Genomic DNA, 17911 nt, shown 5'->3' with positions numbered 1-17911 from the left:
ACTCACCATCTTCCACAGAACAGACTCCTCCAGGCTGTTAAGCCTAAAGAAACATCATGTGCCCGATGCTGATTTGGCCACCCGTAAATATAGCTTATTTACACCCACATGCTGAGTTGCAGGAATCTCATGATGTGTCTAGCTCTGCACTATAGCATACGTGCCTGGTTTACATCAGGCATACATACATACATACATACATACATACAGCCACATAAGCATACGCACAAGGTCAAAAGAAAATGTTATATTGGTTTTGTTAGCAAAAAACACATTCACGATTAGGCAGCAGATCTAAAACTCTTTAATGTGTACAAATGAAAATAGAAAAAATGAACGTTTGAAATCCTATAACCCAGTGGATTCCAAACTTTTTCAGTTCAAGGCACCCTTAGGGTCTCCAAATTTTTTTCAAGGCATCCCTAAGCCACCTTGCTTACCCTGGCCGAGGCACCCCTGTGAGATCTCCAAGGCACCCCAAGGAGCCTAGGCACACAGTTTGGGAACCACTGCTATAACCTCTGCACCATCATTGAAGAAAGCACTTATCAGCTTCAAAGGGGAATTCAGAATCAGCCAATCAGAAGTGGCTAGCTAATGCTGGCTACTGTCATCTTCAGCGAGTATTTGCACCTGACCTCTAGCAAGTGCAAAATATACAGCTCCTGATAGCCATATATGCATATTTGTGCTGGTCTGCTTGAGCCGCATTTGAATGAACACACCCATACTGTACTCGGGCCTACATTAGACCTCCCCTCTACAGCCTTCCCAGTTGTAAGGAGGCACAACTTTAGATACATGCAACTCTACATGCGCGCATATGCGTGCGACTTGTTTTCTGGGCATGCATAAAGTTACAGACTTTACGCTAAGAAAACGGGGGTACGTCCAACTCCGCATCAGGCCCAGTATCTTGAAATCAGTGTAGGACTTGGGGTGCTACTTGTAAAGGAAAGGAATAGGAAAGTCTTCCCAGAGTTTTCCCAGGAGCTTTCAATTTCTATACTTCTCCTATAAATACTTTAGACTACTCCCTTAACTGTTTCTATAACCTTTGACTTCTTTCTATTGAATGCTTCCAACTCCCACTCACAATAAGTATTGCTTGCTGTGCTAGAATTCCACAGTCCAGCCAACACTTTTAGATACTTCTTGACTCCAAGTTCTAAATCTCCAGCATGTGAAAGCATTCTGATACTGACAATCCACTCATAAGTATGTTACCAACACCCCCTAAACATAGGCACTTTACAAGATGATCACTAATCAGGCTGGATTACAACTTCCACCTTTTGTTTCCTAGCCTTTGTCTCCTCTGGAATGGAATCTTCTGCAATTATCCTGGCTTCCTAGTGCGTGGGCATGTGCACATTTTCATGTCATAACTGTCATGGATACAGTGAGAATAGTAGTTTTATTAAGGGAAAATAAAGGACAGTGCATTAAATATATTGTAACCATATTTAATATCTCTAGCTATGCAACTAATTTAAGTAGACTAATTTGACTATACAAATATGCAAAGAAGATCAGCTGTTACCATAGTCACAGCCCTAGAGAGGGATATATATATTTTATGTTCAATAAAGTTCATTTTCAGTAGAACTTACAGGCTATAAATTATTCTGCATATGAAACAATCTGAATATTGGCTAACAAGGCTAAAATATAGTTCAGAAAAAGTCTAGCCCCTGTGTGATGTGACATTTCAAAGTATTTCATGCTAGAATGCATTACAAAAAGACAAAACACCTCTAGATATGAGGCTCACCTTGTTTACCTGCATGTATTAGTGTGTAGGAGTGTGGTGTTGAGAACTTTCTGTTGCAGAGGTGAAATCTTTGCAAATAAGGTGCTCTGCATTTATGCCTCTAACAAATATCTCATGGACACTTGTCCATCTATAGGTCTTGTGAATCTTCTCCCATGCAGATCCAACAAGTAAGAGACTCAGTCTATAAATCAGTAATCAGATTAGCAGCTGTGTGATTAAGTATCAATACAAGAGAGAGACAACAAAAATACAATTATATGAGAGTATATTTACAGGGGCAAATGCAGGATTTGTAGAGAGGGGTTTCCATGCCATGCCGCCAGTGGGCGTGACCAGCATGCTTGGGGGCGTGGCTATAATTTTAGACAGTGTTTGGCTGCTCTCCAACTCTTGATATCTGTATCATATCCACGGCAGTGCTGCATGCACTGATACATGCAGCTCTCCCTTTTCAAGCAGAGCCGTGTGAAGAGGGGCGGGGACACACAGCAGGGGAGAGAGGGGCAGGGAAACACAGCAGGGGAGAGAGGGGCAGGGGACACACACAGCAGGGGAGAGAGGGGCAGGGACACACACAGCAGGGAAGAGAGGGGCGGTGACACACAGCAGGGGAGAGTGGGGCAGGGACACACAGCAGGGGAGAGAGGGGCAGGGGACACACACAGCAGGGGAGAGAGGGGCAGGGACACACAGCAGGAGAGAGAGACAGTGCAAGACAGAAACACCCAGCACACAAGCTGCAAAGTAGCTTGTCCTGGGGGCAGGGTCCAGCCACCTCAAGTTTACAGTGCCACAGGCTGGGGGTTCCAGGCACTAGGAAACCCCCCCCCCCTTCCCCCTGGGTGGGCTCCTGGTTTATTACAATTCCAAAAAGTAACTTATTACAGTTCTCAGTGAAAATGGCTCAAATTGATAAGTATAGTCTGAAATATCAGTTCCCAAAATCACAGCGGTCATGGCCCTTGTCACAAGTATAAAACATTGAGCGACCGCTTTCTTTATCATCATCAACAGCAGCTATTTATATAGCGGCACTAATTCCACAGCGCTGTACAGAGAACTCCCATTGGAGCTTACAGTCTAAATTCCATAACACACAGACTAGGGTCAATTAAATAGCAGCCAATTAACCTACTAGCATGCTTTTAGAGTGTGGGAGGAAACCGGAGCACCCAGATGAAACCCACGCAAACACGGGGAGAACATACAAACTCCACACAGATAAGGCCATGGTCAGGAATCGAACTCATAACCCCAGTGCTGAGGCAGAAGTGCTAACCACTAGGCCACTGTGCTGCCCAAGTGGTTTCACCCTTCCGGCTTTATGGTCACATGAGTGCTGCAAAGCTTACGTTGGATGGACTACACAGGTCTTCCTGGGACAAATGGCATCTATGGACATGAGTGTACCCTTCTTTACCTGCCAAGTAAAGAGCTATACATTTGTAATGTTTTCAATGTAGCAGTTGCATGATCCAGCACTCACCTCAGTTGTTTATGACTTTTATTCAAACACTTTTCAAGTCAGAATTTCTTTACACTAGCCTAACGTCTTACCAGAATATTCTACAAAAATGATATTACCGCCACACAACAGGTCATACGTCCCTTCATTTACATACCAGACATGACTCTTGTAAGTATGACATTTGAGAAAATGTGACATTTTCATGTGTCCTTACTTCCCTTCATTCACACTTATCCCAATTGCCCCATGGTCAAGATGTCCTGAAACATCACAGAACCACTAAGAATGTGAGGGGTCTGTTTGTTGCATATCACTGTTCTTAAAGAGAGATTTGAAAGTCCTCAGCTTTTATGACCCGTGTCATAAATTGATACTGGGCACTCATCTGCAACCAGTGTCTGAACCTCTCTGTTTTACCTCCTGGGTAAAACAGAAGAGTTTAAAAACAATCAAAAGATACATTAATTTAGTTTCATCTGTCAAGTTTTAACCCATGGCTGGACTCAGAGTTCATCTGAGCCACACCAAGCTAATACTATGAATTCACAAACACAGATTTATACTTTTATATGACCAATAATTAGCTTGCATAGGACAAGCAGGTTAGCTGTACTTTGTATGTTGTTTTACTGAACTAACCTTTATGGGGAGATAAGATTGCAATCAACCTAGATAGTGCAATATATTTGGATTTTTCAAAAGGATTATGACAATATCCCATGTGAGGATATTGTGGTAATGTTTAGCCCTGTTCCCAAATAGCGTACAACATAAGCACAAATATGGGACAATACCAGAGAGTTCACCACACTGCGAAAAACACACTCCTAAAAAAGTACATGGCAAGCAAATCTGGAAAACACATGGGGCAGGGTAGTGTTTCAAGGTCCGCTGAGAGGATATCGCATATGAAGTGCTTAGGCATCTAGGCAAAGTGCAACAGCAAAGTGTCCCTGGACGCTATTTTAAATTGTTGCCAACTATGTTATGGGTGTTTTATTTGACCTCCATTATTGTGTTTTGTAAGCACTGCATGGCTCAAGGTATAACATCCCACTCCCCAATTCCACCCATGTCAAATCATTCTTCTCACTATGTAAAGGCTAAAAACGAGGATCCCAAGCTCAGTGCATTGCTTACATACTCCACCTCCTTTTTTGTGACGAGTCAAGGGTCACTGTTGTAGTAACACACACACTTACAGGGGCGCACGCAGGGGGATTTCTGGTTCTCCAGAAAACCCAAGCCCTCCCCTCTGCGAAGAACGAGGGCTAAACAGTGCCCCTACATAGCGGCACTGTACTGTACAGCAGCCGCGGCGCTATCAAAGAAGTGCCGCTTCTTTGACAGCAGCTGCTGTAAAATACAGTGCCGCCGAAATGGAGCTGCTGCGCATGCTCGGCCGCAGCAGCTCTCTCGCTATTTTTTTTTTTGGGGGGGGGGGGGGGAGGTAACCCCCCCTTAAAAATCCTGCGTGCGCCCCTGACTTATATCTCACGCCACATCTCACAGATCTGACAGCATCACCATCAAATAAATATTGCAACATTTATACCAAAAAGGATTACCGCTTTATACACTATATGGACAAAAGTATTTGGCCACACCTGTTAATTATTGAATTGAGGGATTTCAATCAGAACTGTCGTCAGAGGTGTATAACATCAAGCACCTAGTCATGCAGTCTCCATTTGCACACATTTGTGATACAAAATGGGTCTTCGTGAAGAGCTCAGTGACTTCAAGAGTGGTAGTGTGATAAGATGCCACTTTTGCAATAAGACGATGCATGAAGTTTCATCTGTGCTGGATATCTCAGTCAACTATAAATTATATTATTAAAAAGTGGAAGCGTTTATGAACAACAACAACTCAGCCATGAAGCGGAAGTCCATGTAAAATCACAGAGCGGGGTAAACGACTACTAAGGTGCATGGTGCATAAAAGTCGCAAATGTTCTGCTGCTTCCATAGCTGAAGAGTTCTGAACATCCACTGGCATTAATGCAAGTACAAAAACTGTGCAGCAGGAGCTTAATGGAATGGGTGTCCATGGCTGAGCAGCTGCATGCAAGCCTCACATCATCCAGACCAATGCCAAGCGTCGGATAGAGTGGTGTAAAGCACACCAACACTGGACTGTGGAGCAGTGGAAATGTGTTCTATGGAGTGACGAATCACGCGTCTCTGTTTGACAGTCAGATGGGCGAATCTGGGTTTGGCGGATGCCGGGAGAACATGACCTTAATGCATCATGCCAACTGTGAAGTTTGGTGTAGGAGGGATAATGGTATGGGGCTGTTTTTCAGGGTTTGGGCTAGGCCCCTTATCGCCAGTGAAGGGCAATCTGAATGCTTCAGCATACCAAGTAATTTTAGACAATGCTATGCTTCCAACTTTGTGACAACAGTTTGGGGAAGGTCCTTCTCTATTCCAACATGACTGTGCCCCAGTGCACAAAGCAAGGACTACAAAGACATGGTTTGGTGAGTTTGGTGTGGAAGAACTTGACTGTCTGGCACAGAGCCCTGACCTCAACCCCATCGAACACCTTTGGGATGAACTGGAACGGAGATTGTGAGCCAGGCCTTCTCATCCAAGCTTGATCTAATAAATGTTCTACAGAATGACTGGGCACAAATTCCCACAGAAACAATTCAACATCTTGTGGAAAGCCTTACAAGAAGTGTGGAAGCTATTATAGCTACAAAAGGGGGACCAACTCCACATTAAAGTATATATATTTGAATATAATGTCATTACAGTCCCTGTTGGTGTAATGGTCAGTTGTCCGAATACTTTTGTCCATATAGTGTATGTCTGTGGAATTTGCAATTGCTTTTCCCACACTGTACAGCACAGGCAGAGGTGCTCTGCTTCTGAGTGTGCCTTAATGGCTGTAGGCGATTAACAGAACACTGAAGAAATGAGGAAGCAAAGAGAGTGCAAGGCCATGCAATACCAACAATAGGTCGACTTCTGTTAAGAAACAAAGAATGTAAACGTACAGTTGGTATAGTACCTTCAGGTAGTGAGTCAGACTATATAGTTATTTATTAAATGTTGTCAAACACTTCTAGTAAGTTACAAACTGTTTTCGTGCAAGATTAGGCATTTGATATTCATGTTTGCATTTATAATATGTATGAAATTTTGGCAGGTCCACAAAGAGTACAGTCTGTAGATGTCCACACAGGCACGATCCTGGACCAATCTGTCTGCTAGTGAACCCTCACCCCATAAAAATACTGTGCTTTAAGCTGGGGCTTTTTTTAATAGCCTTTAGCATCGAATTCTACATAGTGAAAGGAGCGTAATCATCCAAGCTTCTGGTACATCATCACAGGACAGTATAGTAAATAGTTAGCCTCAAGCATACATTAAGGCAGTGGTTCCCAAACTTTTGCAGTTCGCGGCACCCTTAGAGTCTCCATATTTTTTTCAAGGCACCCCTCCAAAATAATTATCGAGCAGTCCCGTTTTATAAGCAGTCAAAAAAACGTAATAAGTATTTAGGTCAGGACAGAGATACTTATTTAGTTGTATGCAAAAATAATACACATAAATCCAAGGGAAAAGAATATTTTTATATATATTTTTTTCATTTATATTTCTGTCAAAGAATAATTTACAGCTCACACTGTGCCCCCTCTGCATCCACACACTCTGTGCCCCTCTGCCCTCTCTCACGCTGTCCCCTCTGCCACGCTGCCTCCTCTCACGCTGTCCTCCTCCTCTGCCACACTGCCCCCCTCCTCTGCCCTCTGCCACAGGGGTGCCGGCCAGCCAGAGAAAAAACAAACAAAACAAAAACTTACCAAGCCGTGGTAATTTTTTTGTTTTGTTTTGTTCTTTTTCTCTAGCTGGCTTCAGTGACAAGCTGCGTGAAAGGTGGATGCTGGGTCCCGGCGCCGCGAGGCTTGGTAAGTTTTTGTTTTGTTTTTTCTCTGGCTGGCCCGCGGCACCCCTGTGACAGTACTGCGGCACCCTTGGGAGCTGCGGCGCACACTTTGGGAACCGCTGCAGGTATAAACCGACTCTCCACTGTTGAGAGACACCCAAATAAACTAGAAGTGCAGAAAGGCAGACAAATGGGAGACGCTCGGTGGAAAAGTATAAACGTCACAGCACAGGCTAATTTTTTAGCCTTTTATGATCATCCCTTTCATTAAACTTTTTACTTTTTTCTCCTAAAATACTACTCGGTGCATTTTTGGTTTAAATTAGTCATGAGAATAAGGGGATACCAGGAATGTCTTTATTAGGCGTCACCATTTGTGAATTAAACTTTTCATTATATTGTTCCAAGGTGCACCTAGAAATGTGCTCCCCCACTAAAGTGCAACATGAAAGTGTATGTGGTTCCCGTAGAAGTAAGAGAAGATACCTGAAGGCCGCCAACTCTGGGCTGGTGCAAAGTCAGTGTTTTTATACAGTGAAAATGGCTGTGCTCCCCTTTGTACAGCAAGAAATGTCCTTCAGATGTATCCCATTTACCCCCTTATCTTGTTTCCATAACCTTCCCCTGCAAAATATGTGCAGTCGGTTACCTTCTCCTTACTTACTAAGTATATAGGCGCACTGCAGCAAAATGCGGCACATGGCTGGACTAAACCTGATCCTGCGCTGTGTTGGTCACTTCCTAAATGACCTCCAGTCCTAGCCGAAAAGTACACATGTAAAAATGTTCAAGAAAAACCAGACAGGAGCAGTTTGATGATGACGGAAGGTTTTGCGGCAGATGGAGCAACAAACATTACTTTCCAACAAGTCTGGTTAGGAAGGGTTACACTTCCTTTAGAAGAAAGTGCCACTTGTCATCCCCTCCCTAGTAAACATGCTTTTGGGTAGTATGCAGATTGGTTTGGATAGACCTCAAAATTGTCTCTTGTATACAGTGTAGTCCAATAATTGGTATCAAACAACCTACCAAAGTGTGTGTGCTCATAACAGAGTACTTACAACATATTATAAGTCTTCCTATTTGGCCATTTGCTGTGTTTGGAGGTAAGTTGGTACTTGGTTGTCTGTATGCCGACCCTCCAAAGACTTTATTGTGGCTCAAACCGTCCCCGATAATCTCTATTATTCAGCATGTTTATAATAGTATTTGAACCATATCTGTCCCTCTTACATTGACTCCCTTCACAGCACTGTGTTAGTAGTAAAAGGTGTCGGTCATTTGGGCAGTCATTACCAGAAGGTGGTCCTGTTCAACTGTTGTCCCCCCCCCCCCCCCCCCCCCCCGGCCAGTAGTAACTTGATCCTTCCAAGCCTTGTTTACAGTCCTCAACCTGTGCAGCGGGGTCATCCATGATTACATGGGGATGTCCGGTGACACCACCTGTCTATTATTTATAAACTTGCTGCTGCCAGAAGGTGTCAACCTATCTCCCCCATGCACAGACATCATAAGATGAGCGATACTGCAACGGCAATCTAACAATTCTCTCCAAATGTATTGTACAACCCTGTTCAGGATGTAAAGTTTCCCTGAGAGTTCTCTAAAATGAACAAGGTAGATACACCAGAAATATACTAAAGTATGAATATGCCAAACATGTATGAAGGGAAAGTAAGTAATAAAAAACCCATATCAGTTGTAAAGTCAGATACTAGGATAAAAGCGGAATTGTTTTATTTATTTAAAAGGAAGAAGAGGTATACTCTTACTAGGAAAACAATGCAATAAGACGAGATGAGGAATCTGGGGACGTAGTATCAGCGCATACCAGTAGTGTGTCACACCTTTCTCAGGTGGTGGTAAAAATAAACGCCAGAACTAAAAGTATTTCTAGACATATAGGGGGAAATTCAATTGGGCGCGTTACTGTAAAAAGTAACGCGGCCTGCGCACTATTACCATTACAGTAATAGTGCGCTTAAATACCATTATCACGGTAGTTTCGCAGGTGCCTGAGCTGCGAGCAGAAAGCCGGATTAAATTTAGGGGGAAATTCGGGGGAAATTCAAATAGTTGTGAAGTGTCTCACGGCCATTCCGGATACACTTTGTGGCGGAGATTTAAACAGAAATCGCCACGCATTTTTCCTCATGCCTCATAGAGGTGCGAGGAAAACTGAGAGGAGATTTTTACCGTAGTAACAGTAAAAGTGCGCAGCCACGATGTTCTGAGGAACATCACGGCTAATTGAATTCCCCCATTACCCATGCTGATTTAACTTTTGTATTTAGTATCAACAGGTCATTTAAGATCACGATATCAAGAACGTCTCAGTAAATTGACACTGTGAATAATCAGTGACCGTTATAAGTGCATTTTTGTTTTTTTTCATTTGGTGGCACAATGAAGTTGAAGGCAAATAAAAAGTATAATAAGCAACCGATGTAAGGTGTTAGGCAGACAAAAAGTAATTTAGGTATCAAATTACCCTCTAAGGTGTGTACTCTGGATGTTAGAACATATTATAGACATTTTATAGGGTTGCACCGAGCTACAGTTGCTCAATGCTGCCATTCAAGAGTGGATTTTGCATATTGTTTTGCTAAGGAAAATTTTGTTAACAATAACAGCACAGAAAAACAAAACCTAAAAAAAACAAAAAAAAAAACACATTAAACAAAAAAAAAAAAAAAAAAAGAAAGACAGTGCCTCTCAATATGAATTCTTACCAGGAGACTCCTGCTACAAAAAAAAAAGCTACGAAAAAAGTTTTGCTCTATATCTTTTCGAATAAGATCTGCTCATTTGTACTAGGTGGATGCTGTTTAGGAACCAAAATACACTTGCAACCGATTGATGTGCTTGTTTCCATACATTACTCAGAGAGGGTGAATGGCAGGGGCGGGCTGGCCCGGGTGGCAGGGGGGCATCGGCCCCCGGGGCCGGTCAGAATTACCGATGTTAGGGCAAGACATGCAATGCGGTTGCGTCATCGCACAGGCGGCCGCATCACATGACAAGGGATGCGGCCGCGTCATCAATGACGCGGCCGCATCTCGTCATGAGATTCGGCCGCCTGTGCGCCCCCCTGGCTGGAATTGCCACCCCGCACCTGGTGAATGGAGTCTCCCATCATCAACATTTATTTATATAGCGCCAGCAAATTCCGTAGCGCTTTACAATTGGGAACAGACAGTAATAAAATAATACTGGGTAATACATACAGAGGGTTAAGAGGGCCCTACTCGCAAGCTTACAAACTCCCATCCACAGAGACTATTTCTTATCCGTCAACATAATTTCCATAGATTGCCGCTCTCCATTTTGTGAAGCAAAATCCTTCTCTTATATGGAAGCATGAGATATAACGAATTGAAAAATCATTAATATTTTAAAAAAAAATAATAAAAAAAAAAAAAAATGAGTTGCGCTATATAAATAGCAGATGATGATGATGATGATCTCCTAATGCAAACCAAATACTGTGGTACAATGTTGAACAGGTGGAACATGGCCTACTCCTGGTCTCAGGGGGAGGGAGGAAACCACACAAGGGGAACAGCTTACCAGGCTGCTATGTCACTAATCGAGCACTGACCCCTTTTCCATCTCCCATACAGGTTAATGCAGCCACGTGCCTCCTGATCTGTTAAATATATAATAGCAAGAACTTTAATGCTTTTATTTTTCTTCTTCTAACAATGAGCTTCCTTTCCTATGTTGGGAAGATAAGAAAAAAAAAACATGTACGACGAAATAAAATATATATATATTTGTTTTAATAGCAGTGAATCCTCCAGATATTATATGAAAAATGGAGACACAGCATCATGAAAACTCCAGCAGAGTTCAGCAGCACAAATACCAGAAAGAACAGGCTGCATTTTAAACGTCCCCCCAATTCAGGCTCCCTGACTAACTGGATTAGACGACCACCTGTCATCCATATGCCATCTGTACGTCTCAACTTTCAGAAACCAGCGACCGAGAGGATAATCGGCCTTATGTCTGCTCCTAGAGCCCTTCTTTACAGTGACTGTGAATGCAGGATTCCTCCTCCCTGCCCCTCCCATGAGACCCTCACAATAAGAGATTATACCAACTGGTCTTTGCCTAAACTGGCTCACTAGTAGTAACCCATTGTGTGCCATATTGCCCTAATCTGATATACATCCGAACGGGAGTAGTTGTCCTCCATGCAAATGTTTACTAACAAGAGAAGTGGAGTAATACAACATAAAAGGTCAGTTTGTGAGGATTTCTTTATTCATAGTTATGTAAATCTATATTTTTGACTAGGGCAATAATAAACCCACCTGTTCACAGAGAGAAATACCCAAAACACAACTGATGGTACTTGAGAAGCCTTTTGAGGATTTTTGATGTCATAAACGAACCAGTTGTTTAATTGCTTCACAAAATCCAGGTGCCACACAGGGCTGAGGATGAAGACACCGGAACATTATATTGTTGTGCAGCAATCATAAACAAGAACTGAAAATTAAGATGGGTGGGTGAGACATGAACCCAGGGGGCTTTCAGTTCATCTTAACCTTTGTCATTTAAACAAGATGCTTATATTCTTACTTTCTGCTGCAGGCTCAGAGTTTTAAAGCTCCAACAATCAAACCCATTTACACATCAATGAGCAGGTAGTTATGCAAAATAACACTACACCAGAATTACCATGTTTATACACATCAGTGGCCAGTAGAGGGCACCATTCGACACATTAATCTTTTAATACAAGGAGGCAAAGTATCCCCATTAGTATGATACTAACCCCTTTAATGTCGGCTGTTTATGGAGAACTCCCCTGGAAGAGCAACTTCTCTTCCAAGATAGAGGTCTTCTAGTAGCTATTATCCAAGATATAATTACATATTCTATAGTGTTCTCTGTGGGGTTGGAGGTCATTGTGCTGCATCCTGTACAAGTAGACCTAATTTGAACTATTGTTGGGAAGACAGATTGATTGTTTTGAGCCATGAGACAGAAAATCGAAAGATATTATGGGAGCCAATTATGTAATCGGTTCTACAGGTGACTCTGCAAAGCAACTAATAAGATTGCCAGTACAGGTTACAAAATAAAAGCAGACATCCAATACTATAATATATTATATATATATATATATATATATATATATATATATATATATATATATATATATATATATATATATACACATACATATTATATATATATATATACATACACATACACACACATATACACACAGGTGCTTGGCATTAATAAATATCATGTGGGGGTGTGGCTTGGCTGCCATACTGGAAGGACAGGAACTTCCAGAGCTCTCCCTTGGCCTCACAATCCGCTGGCTTAGCAGCAGTTTTGGGCCCCCAAAAATACACTGGGCAGTACCACCGAAGCCCAGAGGCTCACTGGAGCCCAACTGCCACCACAGAATCTCCCCTATCTGACTCCCGCTGCCCAGCGCGGCGAGCGGGGATTTGGCGCGATCATCACCGCCTGGCTGGATCCTGCACGAGCTGTTGCCTGCATCTGGAGACCCTCCCCAGCCGCCTGGCACCCCCCTACACTTACCAGAGCCACCAGAGCCTCCAGATCGAGGACCCGCGAAAACCGGAAGTGCCCGTGCCTCCGCACTTCCGGTATCGGCAGCGGAGACAGGCTGTTCCTGTCCAACTTGGCCAGAGATATTAAGCGGTGAGTGGGGGCGGGCTGCGGCAGACTCGGGGAGCCTTCCCCAACCCTGGGGGCCACTGTCAGTTCTCCAGAGCTCCGGGACCCTAACTTCCGGTCGGCGGAGGGATGTACTTCCGGTCAGCGGCTGCAGAGGGCTAAAGTACTTACCAGATAACTGTCTCCCCACCCCCTTCTCTCCTACACCACCAAGGAGTGCCTGGCAAAGCCTGAGGCAATAGGACAGCCACTTAAGCCCATCTCCCCCCTCTGGTTGCAGACAGAGCACAACTCAAGCCGGCTAGTGAGGTTTCCTTGTTAAGAGATGTCCCCCCCTGTGACCCTGTCAGGGTTGTGCAGTCCAATGGAGGCATTTTGAAGTGTTACAGCGCCTTCCCACCCGCGGAGTACCCTTTTGAAATTCTATCTATGCAAAATCTATCTACAGATCTTGAGGCCCTGAAGCTGTGCCTAGGCAATCATGCCTCCTAAAAAGCTTAAACCTACTACTACTGCTTTGGCTCCTCCGATCAAATTCCAACCAAAACCGAAATCAACAACGACCTCGCCTTCTACACCAAAAGGCTCGTCTCCGTCACGACAGACACCAGAGCCGGCAGCCTCCGCCCTGGGCGCTTCGCTGCCTGACCAGGGCCTTGATACAGCTCAAGACGCACCTCTAACAGTTCGTGCCTTACATCAGATGCTGACTGCACTAAGGGCGGACCTGACCTCTGAGGTTAAAGCAGCGATCGGTGGTCTGAAAACTGATGTGACAGAACTAGGAGATCGAACAGACCATCTGGAGACGAAGATGGGAGAACTGGTCTCTTCGCATAACGACCTCTATTCCTCACACAACGCTCTTAGCTCTTCGCATAACTCTCTACAAAGCGAAGTCCTGTCTCTGAGAGAAAAGGTCGCAGATCTGGAGGATCGCTCTCGCAGAAATAACATTAAGATAAGGGGCATACCGGAATCTATTGCAAATCCTGATCTTCAGAGCTATGCTGTTTCCCTATTCAGCAGACTTCTTCCATCATTGGACGCTAATGACTTTTTGATAGATCGTATACACCGTCTCCCGCGTCCACGTACTGCTCCAGGGAATGTCCCAAGAGACACTTTGCTCAGGGTCCACTTCTACCATGTCAAAGAGGCGATCCTTAGAGCGGGTCGGGATCCGAGCAACGAGGCATCCCTCGGAGATCTTCAGCTTTTCCAGGACCTCTCACTTACTACCATCAACCAAAGACGAAGTCTACAATCAATCACGTCAGCCCTGAGGGCCAACAACATCACCTACAGATGGGGCTTCCCCGTGAAATTGCTGGTTCGCTACGAAGACTCTACTTATGTCATCTCCTCCGTGGAGGCAGGCATCAAGCTGCTGAAGGAGTGGCGTATCCCCACACCGTCTGGATCTTCTGCAGCCAGGCCCCCTCCACAGGCTGAATGGTCCCAGGTTTCCAGAGACTGAGTTGTATTCCTATCTTCTATGTTGAAACCTCATGGGACCTAATCCTGATTTGATAAGTATAACTATAAGTAATATCAGCAATTCCGTTTAACCTTGATATGCTTTCTCGAGTTTCGTGAGTCTAGGGTGTGGCTGCCGGGGTGCCCGTGGAGGTAGAAGCTTAGTTCTGTGCCCAGGGTCAGTTACCCCTGGTAGTGGCCCGCCCGCTCGCGGGAGGCTGGTCCTCTCGCGGGGGGGATGGGTCAGCAGTGGACTGCTTCCATGGGGGCCCTGAGGTGGTTGTACCCCATAGAGTTTGTGCTAAACCTATCTTTGAGGCTGTCGTAATGTTACAATGCTATGTATAATTCCTCTTGCTGTTCTTTATTCTTAAGTTGTTTTTTGTTTGTTATTGGTTTTTGTTTTATATATTTGGGTGTTCCGCGGGTGGGAATGTGTTCCAACTACCCCCCACATGTTAAATAAATATCATGTGTACATTACCCTGTTGCCTTATTCAGTACATCACTTGTATGGGTAGTACAATAAACATATTCCAGGTGAGGCGGTACTCAAGGATTTAAAACAAATAGTAGTTTGTATCAAGAGGGTGTATATATATATATATATATATATATAACCACCGGCAATAGCAATATTATCCCTGGTGGTAAATCTCTGAAAAAAAGCCCATGCAATTTATGAAAGGAATGTTGTGCTTACCTGCCATCCTCAATTATGTGGTGCTGGATACGGCTTTGCACCTGTTCGTTCATTTCGCTACCAGATCCAAAAGAAGAGGAGGAAGGATAGGTGTGAAAAGAGCAGAGGTGGAAGATGAAGAAGAAGCTGTGGTGCAAAAGGAAAGTGGGTTGAGGGGGCTGAGGGATGAAAAAGAGGGAGAACAGATAAGATGGGAGGACAGAGGGAGACATGCACACAAAGGGGGATAGAGAAAGGGACAGGCACCCATAATGTTGAGATAAAAACACACACACACAGTTTGGGCACATGGGGGCAGAGGCGCGCGCACACACAGTTTGGGCACATGGGGGCAGAGGCGCGCGCACACACAGTTTGGGCACAGGGGGGCAGAGGCGCGCGCACACACAGTTTGGGCACAGGGGGGCAGAGGCGCGCGCACACACAGTTTGGGCACAGGGGGGCAGAGGCACGCGCGCGCACACACACAGTTTGGGCACATGGGGGCAGAGGCGCGCGCACACACACAGTTTGGGCACATGGGGGCAGAGGCGCGCGCACACACACAGTTTGGGCACATGGGGGCAGAGGCGCGCGCACACACACAGTTTGGGCACAGGCGGGCAGAGGCACGCACACACACACAGTTTGGGCACAGGGGGGCAGAGGCGCGCACACACACAGTTTGGCCACAGGGGGCAGAGGCGCGATCACAGTTTGGGCACAGGCACACACACAGTTTGGGCACAGGCGCACACACACACACAGTTTGGGCACAGGGGGGCAGAGGCGCGCGCACACACACAGTTTGGGCACAGGAGGGCAGAGGCGTGCACACACAGTTTGGGCACAGGGGGGCAGAGGCGCGCGCACACACAGTTTGGGCACAGGGGGGCAGAGGCGCGCGCACACACAGTTTGGGCACAGGGGGGCAGAGGCGCGCGCACACACACAGTTTGGGCACAGGGGGGCAGAGGCGCGCGCACACACACAGTTTGGGCACATGGGGGCAGAGGCGCGCGCACACACACAGTTTGGGCACAGGGGGGCAGAGGCGCGCGCACACACAGTTTGGGCACAGGCGGGCAGAGGCGCGCGCACACACACACACAGTTTGGGCACAGGGGGCAGAGGCGCGATCACAGTTTGGGCACAGGCACACACACAGTTTGGGCACAGGCACACACACACAGTTTGGGCACAGGGGGGCAGAGGCGCGCGCACACACAGTTTGGGCACAGGGGGGCAGAGGCGCGCACACACACAGTTTGGGCACAGGGGGGCAGAGGCGCGCACACACACAGTTTGGGCACAGGGGGGCAGAGGCGCGCACACACACAGTTTGGGCACAGGGGGGCAGAGGCGCGCGCACACACAGTTTGGGCACAGGCGGGCAGAGGCGCGCGCACACACACAGTTTGGGCACAGGGGGCAGAGGCACGATCACAGTTTGGGCACAGGCACACACACACAGTTTGGGCACAGGGGGCAGAGGCGCGCACACACACAGTTTGGGCACAGGGGGGCAGAGGCGCGCACACACACAGTTTGGGCACAGGGGGGCAGAGGCGCGCACACACACAGTTTGGGCACAGGGGGGCAGAGGCGCGCACACACACAGTTTGGGTACAGGGAGGCAGAGGTGCGCACACACACACAGTTTGGGCATAGGGGGCAGAGGCGCGCACACACACACAGTTTGGGCACATGGGGGCAGAGGCGCGCACACACACAGTTTGGGTACAGGGAGGCAGAGGTGCGCACACACACACAGTTTGGGCATAGGGGGCAGAGGCGCGCACACACACACAGTTTGGGCACAGGGGGGCAGAGGCGCGCACACACACAGTTTGGGTACAGGGAGGCAGAGGTGCGCACACACACACAGTTTGGGCATAGGGGGCAGAGGCGCGCACACAGTTTGGGCACAGGCACACACACACAGTTTGGGCACAGGGGGGCAGAGGCGCGCACACACACAGTTTGGGCACAGGGGGGCAGAGGCGCGCGCACACACACAGTTTGGGTACAGGGAGGCAGAGGTGCGCACACACACAGTTTGGGCATAGGGGGCAGAGGCACACACACAGTTTGGGCACAGGCACACACACAGTTTGGGCACAGGGGGGCAGAGGCGCGCGCACACACACAGTTTGGGTACAGGGAGGCAGAGGTGCGCACACACACAGTTTGGGCATAGGGGGCAGAGGCACACACACAGTTTGGGCACAGGCACACACACACAGTTTGGGCACAGGGGGGCAGAGGCGCGCACACACACAGTTTGGCCAGAGGCACACATGGACAGGGAAAAATGAAGACATGAAAAGGCTGGGATGGAATGCAGGTGGGAGAGAGAACTTATTTGGAGCAGGCTGCCTCTTAGACTGTGCACCACGAGGAAGGCACTCACATTGCACCTGTCAGGTCCGACCAATAGAAGAAGCGGAAGGGAGGAGCAGAAGCCAAAAGCTAGATGCTGCGATTCCCCTGTAAATGAACACACGCATGATCCAGCCCAAACAGAGTACTTGTTCCCCTGGGGAGACTAGTGGTGGAAGCACGGAGCTCTTGATGTGGCCTCAAAGGCCGGCGTGCCAGTGAAAACGGCTCCTCGTGCCACATCTGGCACGGGTACCGGGGGTTGCCAACCCCTGATTTACATAGTTACCTATAGAACAGTTTCCATTAATGTCACCCTGTAACAGTACTTACAGATTGATGTACATTGTGTGCCTGATTCATTATGGAACATAAATGCCAATATGTGCCGTATTTATGTAGAATCTTACTGCACATGCAAAGAAACAGACTATACGCCAAGAACATAAGAACATCCAATTCATCTTCAAACACAAATGACACTTACTACAGTCTACGATTTCATCGGTGGAATGGGTGTATGTACGTCATCAATGTACAGTAAGGGCGTGCC

The 17911-nt window shown here is 46.5% G+C and overlaps 1 protein-coding gene across 1 annotated transcript in view; it reads left to right on the top strand.

Moving 5' to 3' along the window:
* The window catches only part of RNF168 (ring finger protein 168), a 123666-nt gene that overhangs the window by 44144 nt on the left and 61611 nt on the right, over window positions 1–17911 (top strand). The gene's annotated exons all lie outside the window — the stretch shown is intronic.

This window comes from Mixophyes fleayi, chromosome 3, assembly GCF_038048845.1.
Source record: "Mixophyes fleayi isolate aMixFle1 chromosome 3, aMixFle1.hap1, whole genome shotgun sequence".
NCBI lineage: Eukaryota > Metazoa > Chordata > Amphibia > Anura > Limnodynastidae > Mixophyes > Mixophyes fleayi.
The sequence above is the reverse complement of the archived record's forward strand: the minus strand, read 5'-3'. Positions and strand labels throughout refer to the sequence as shown.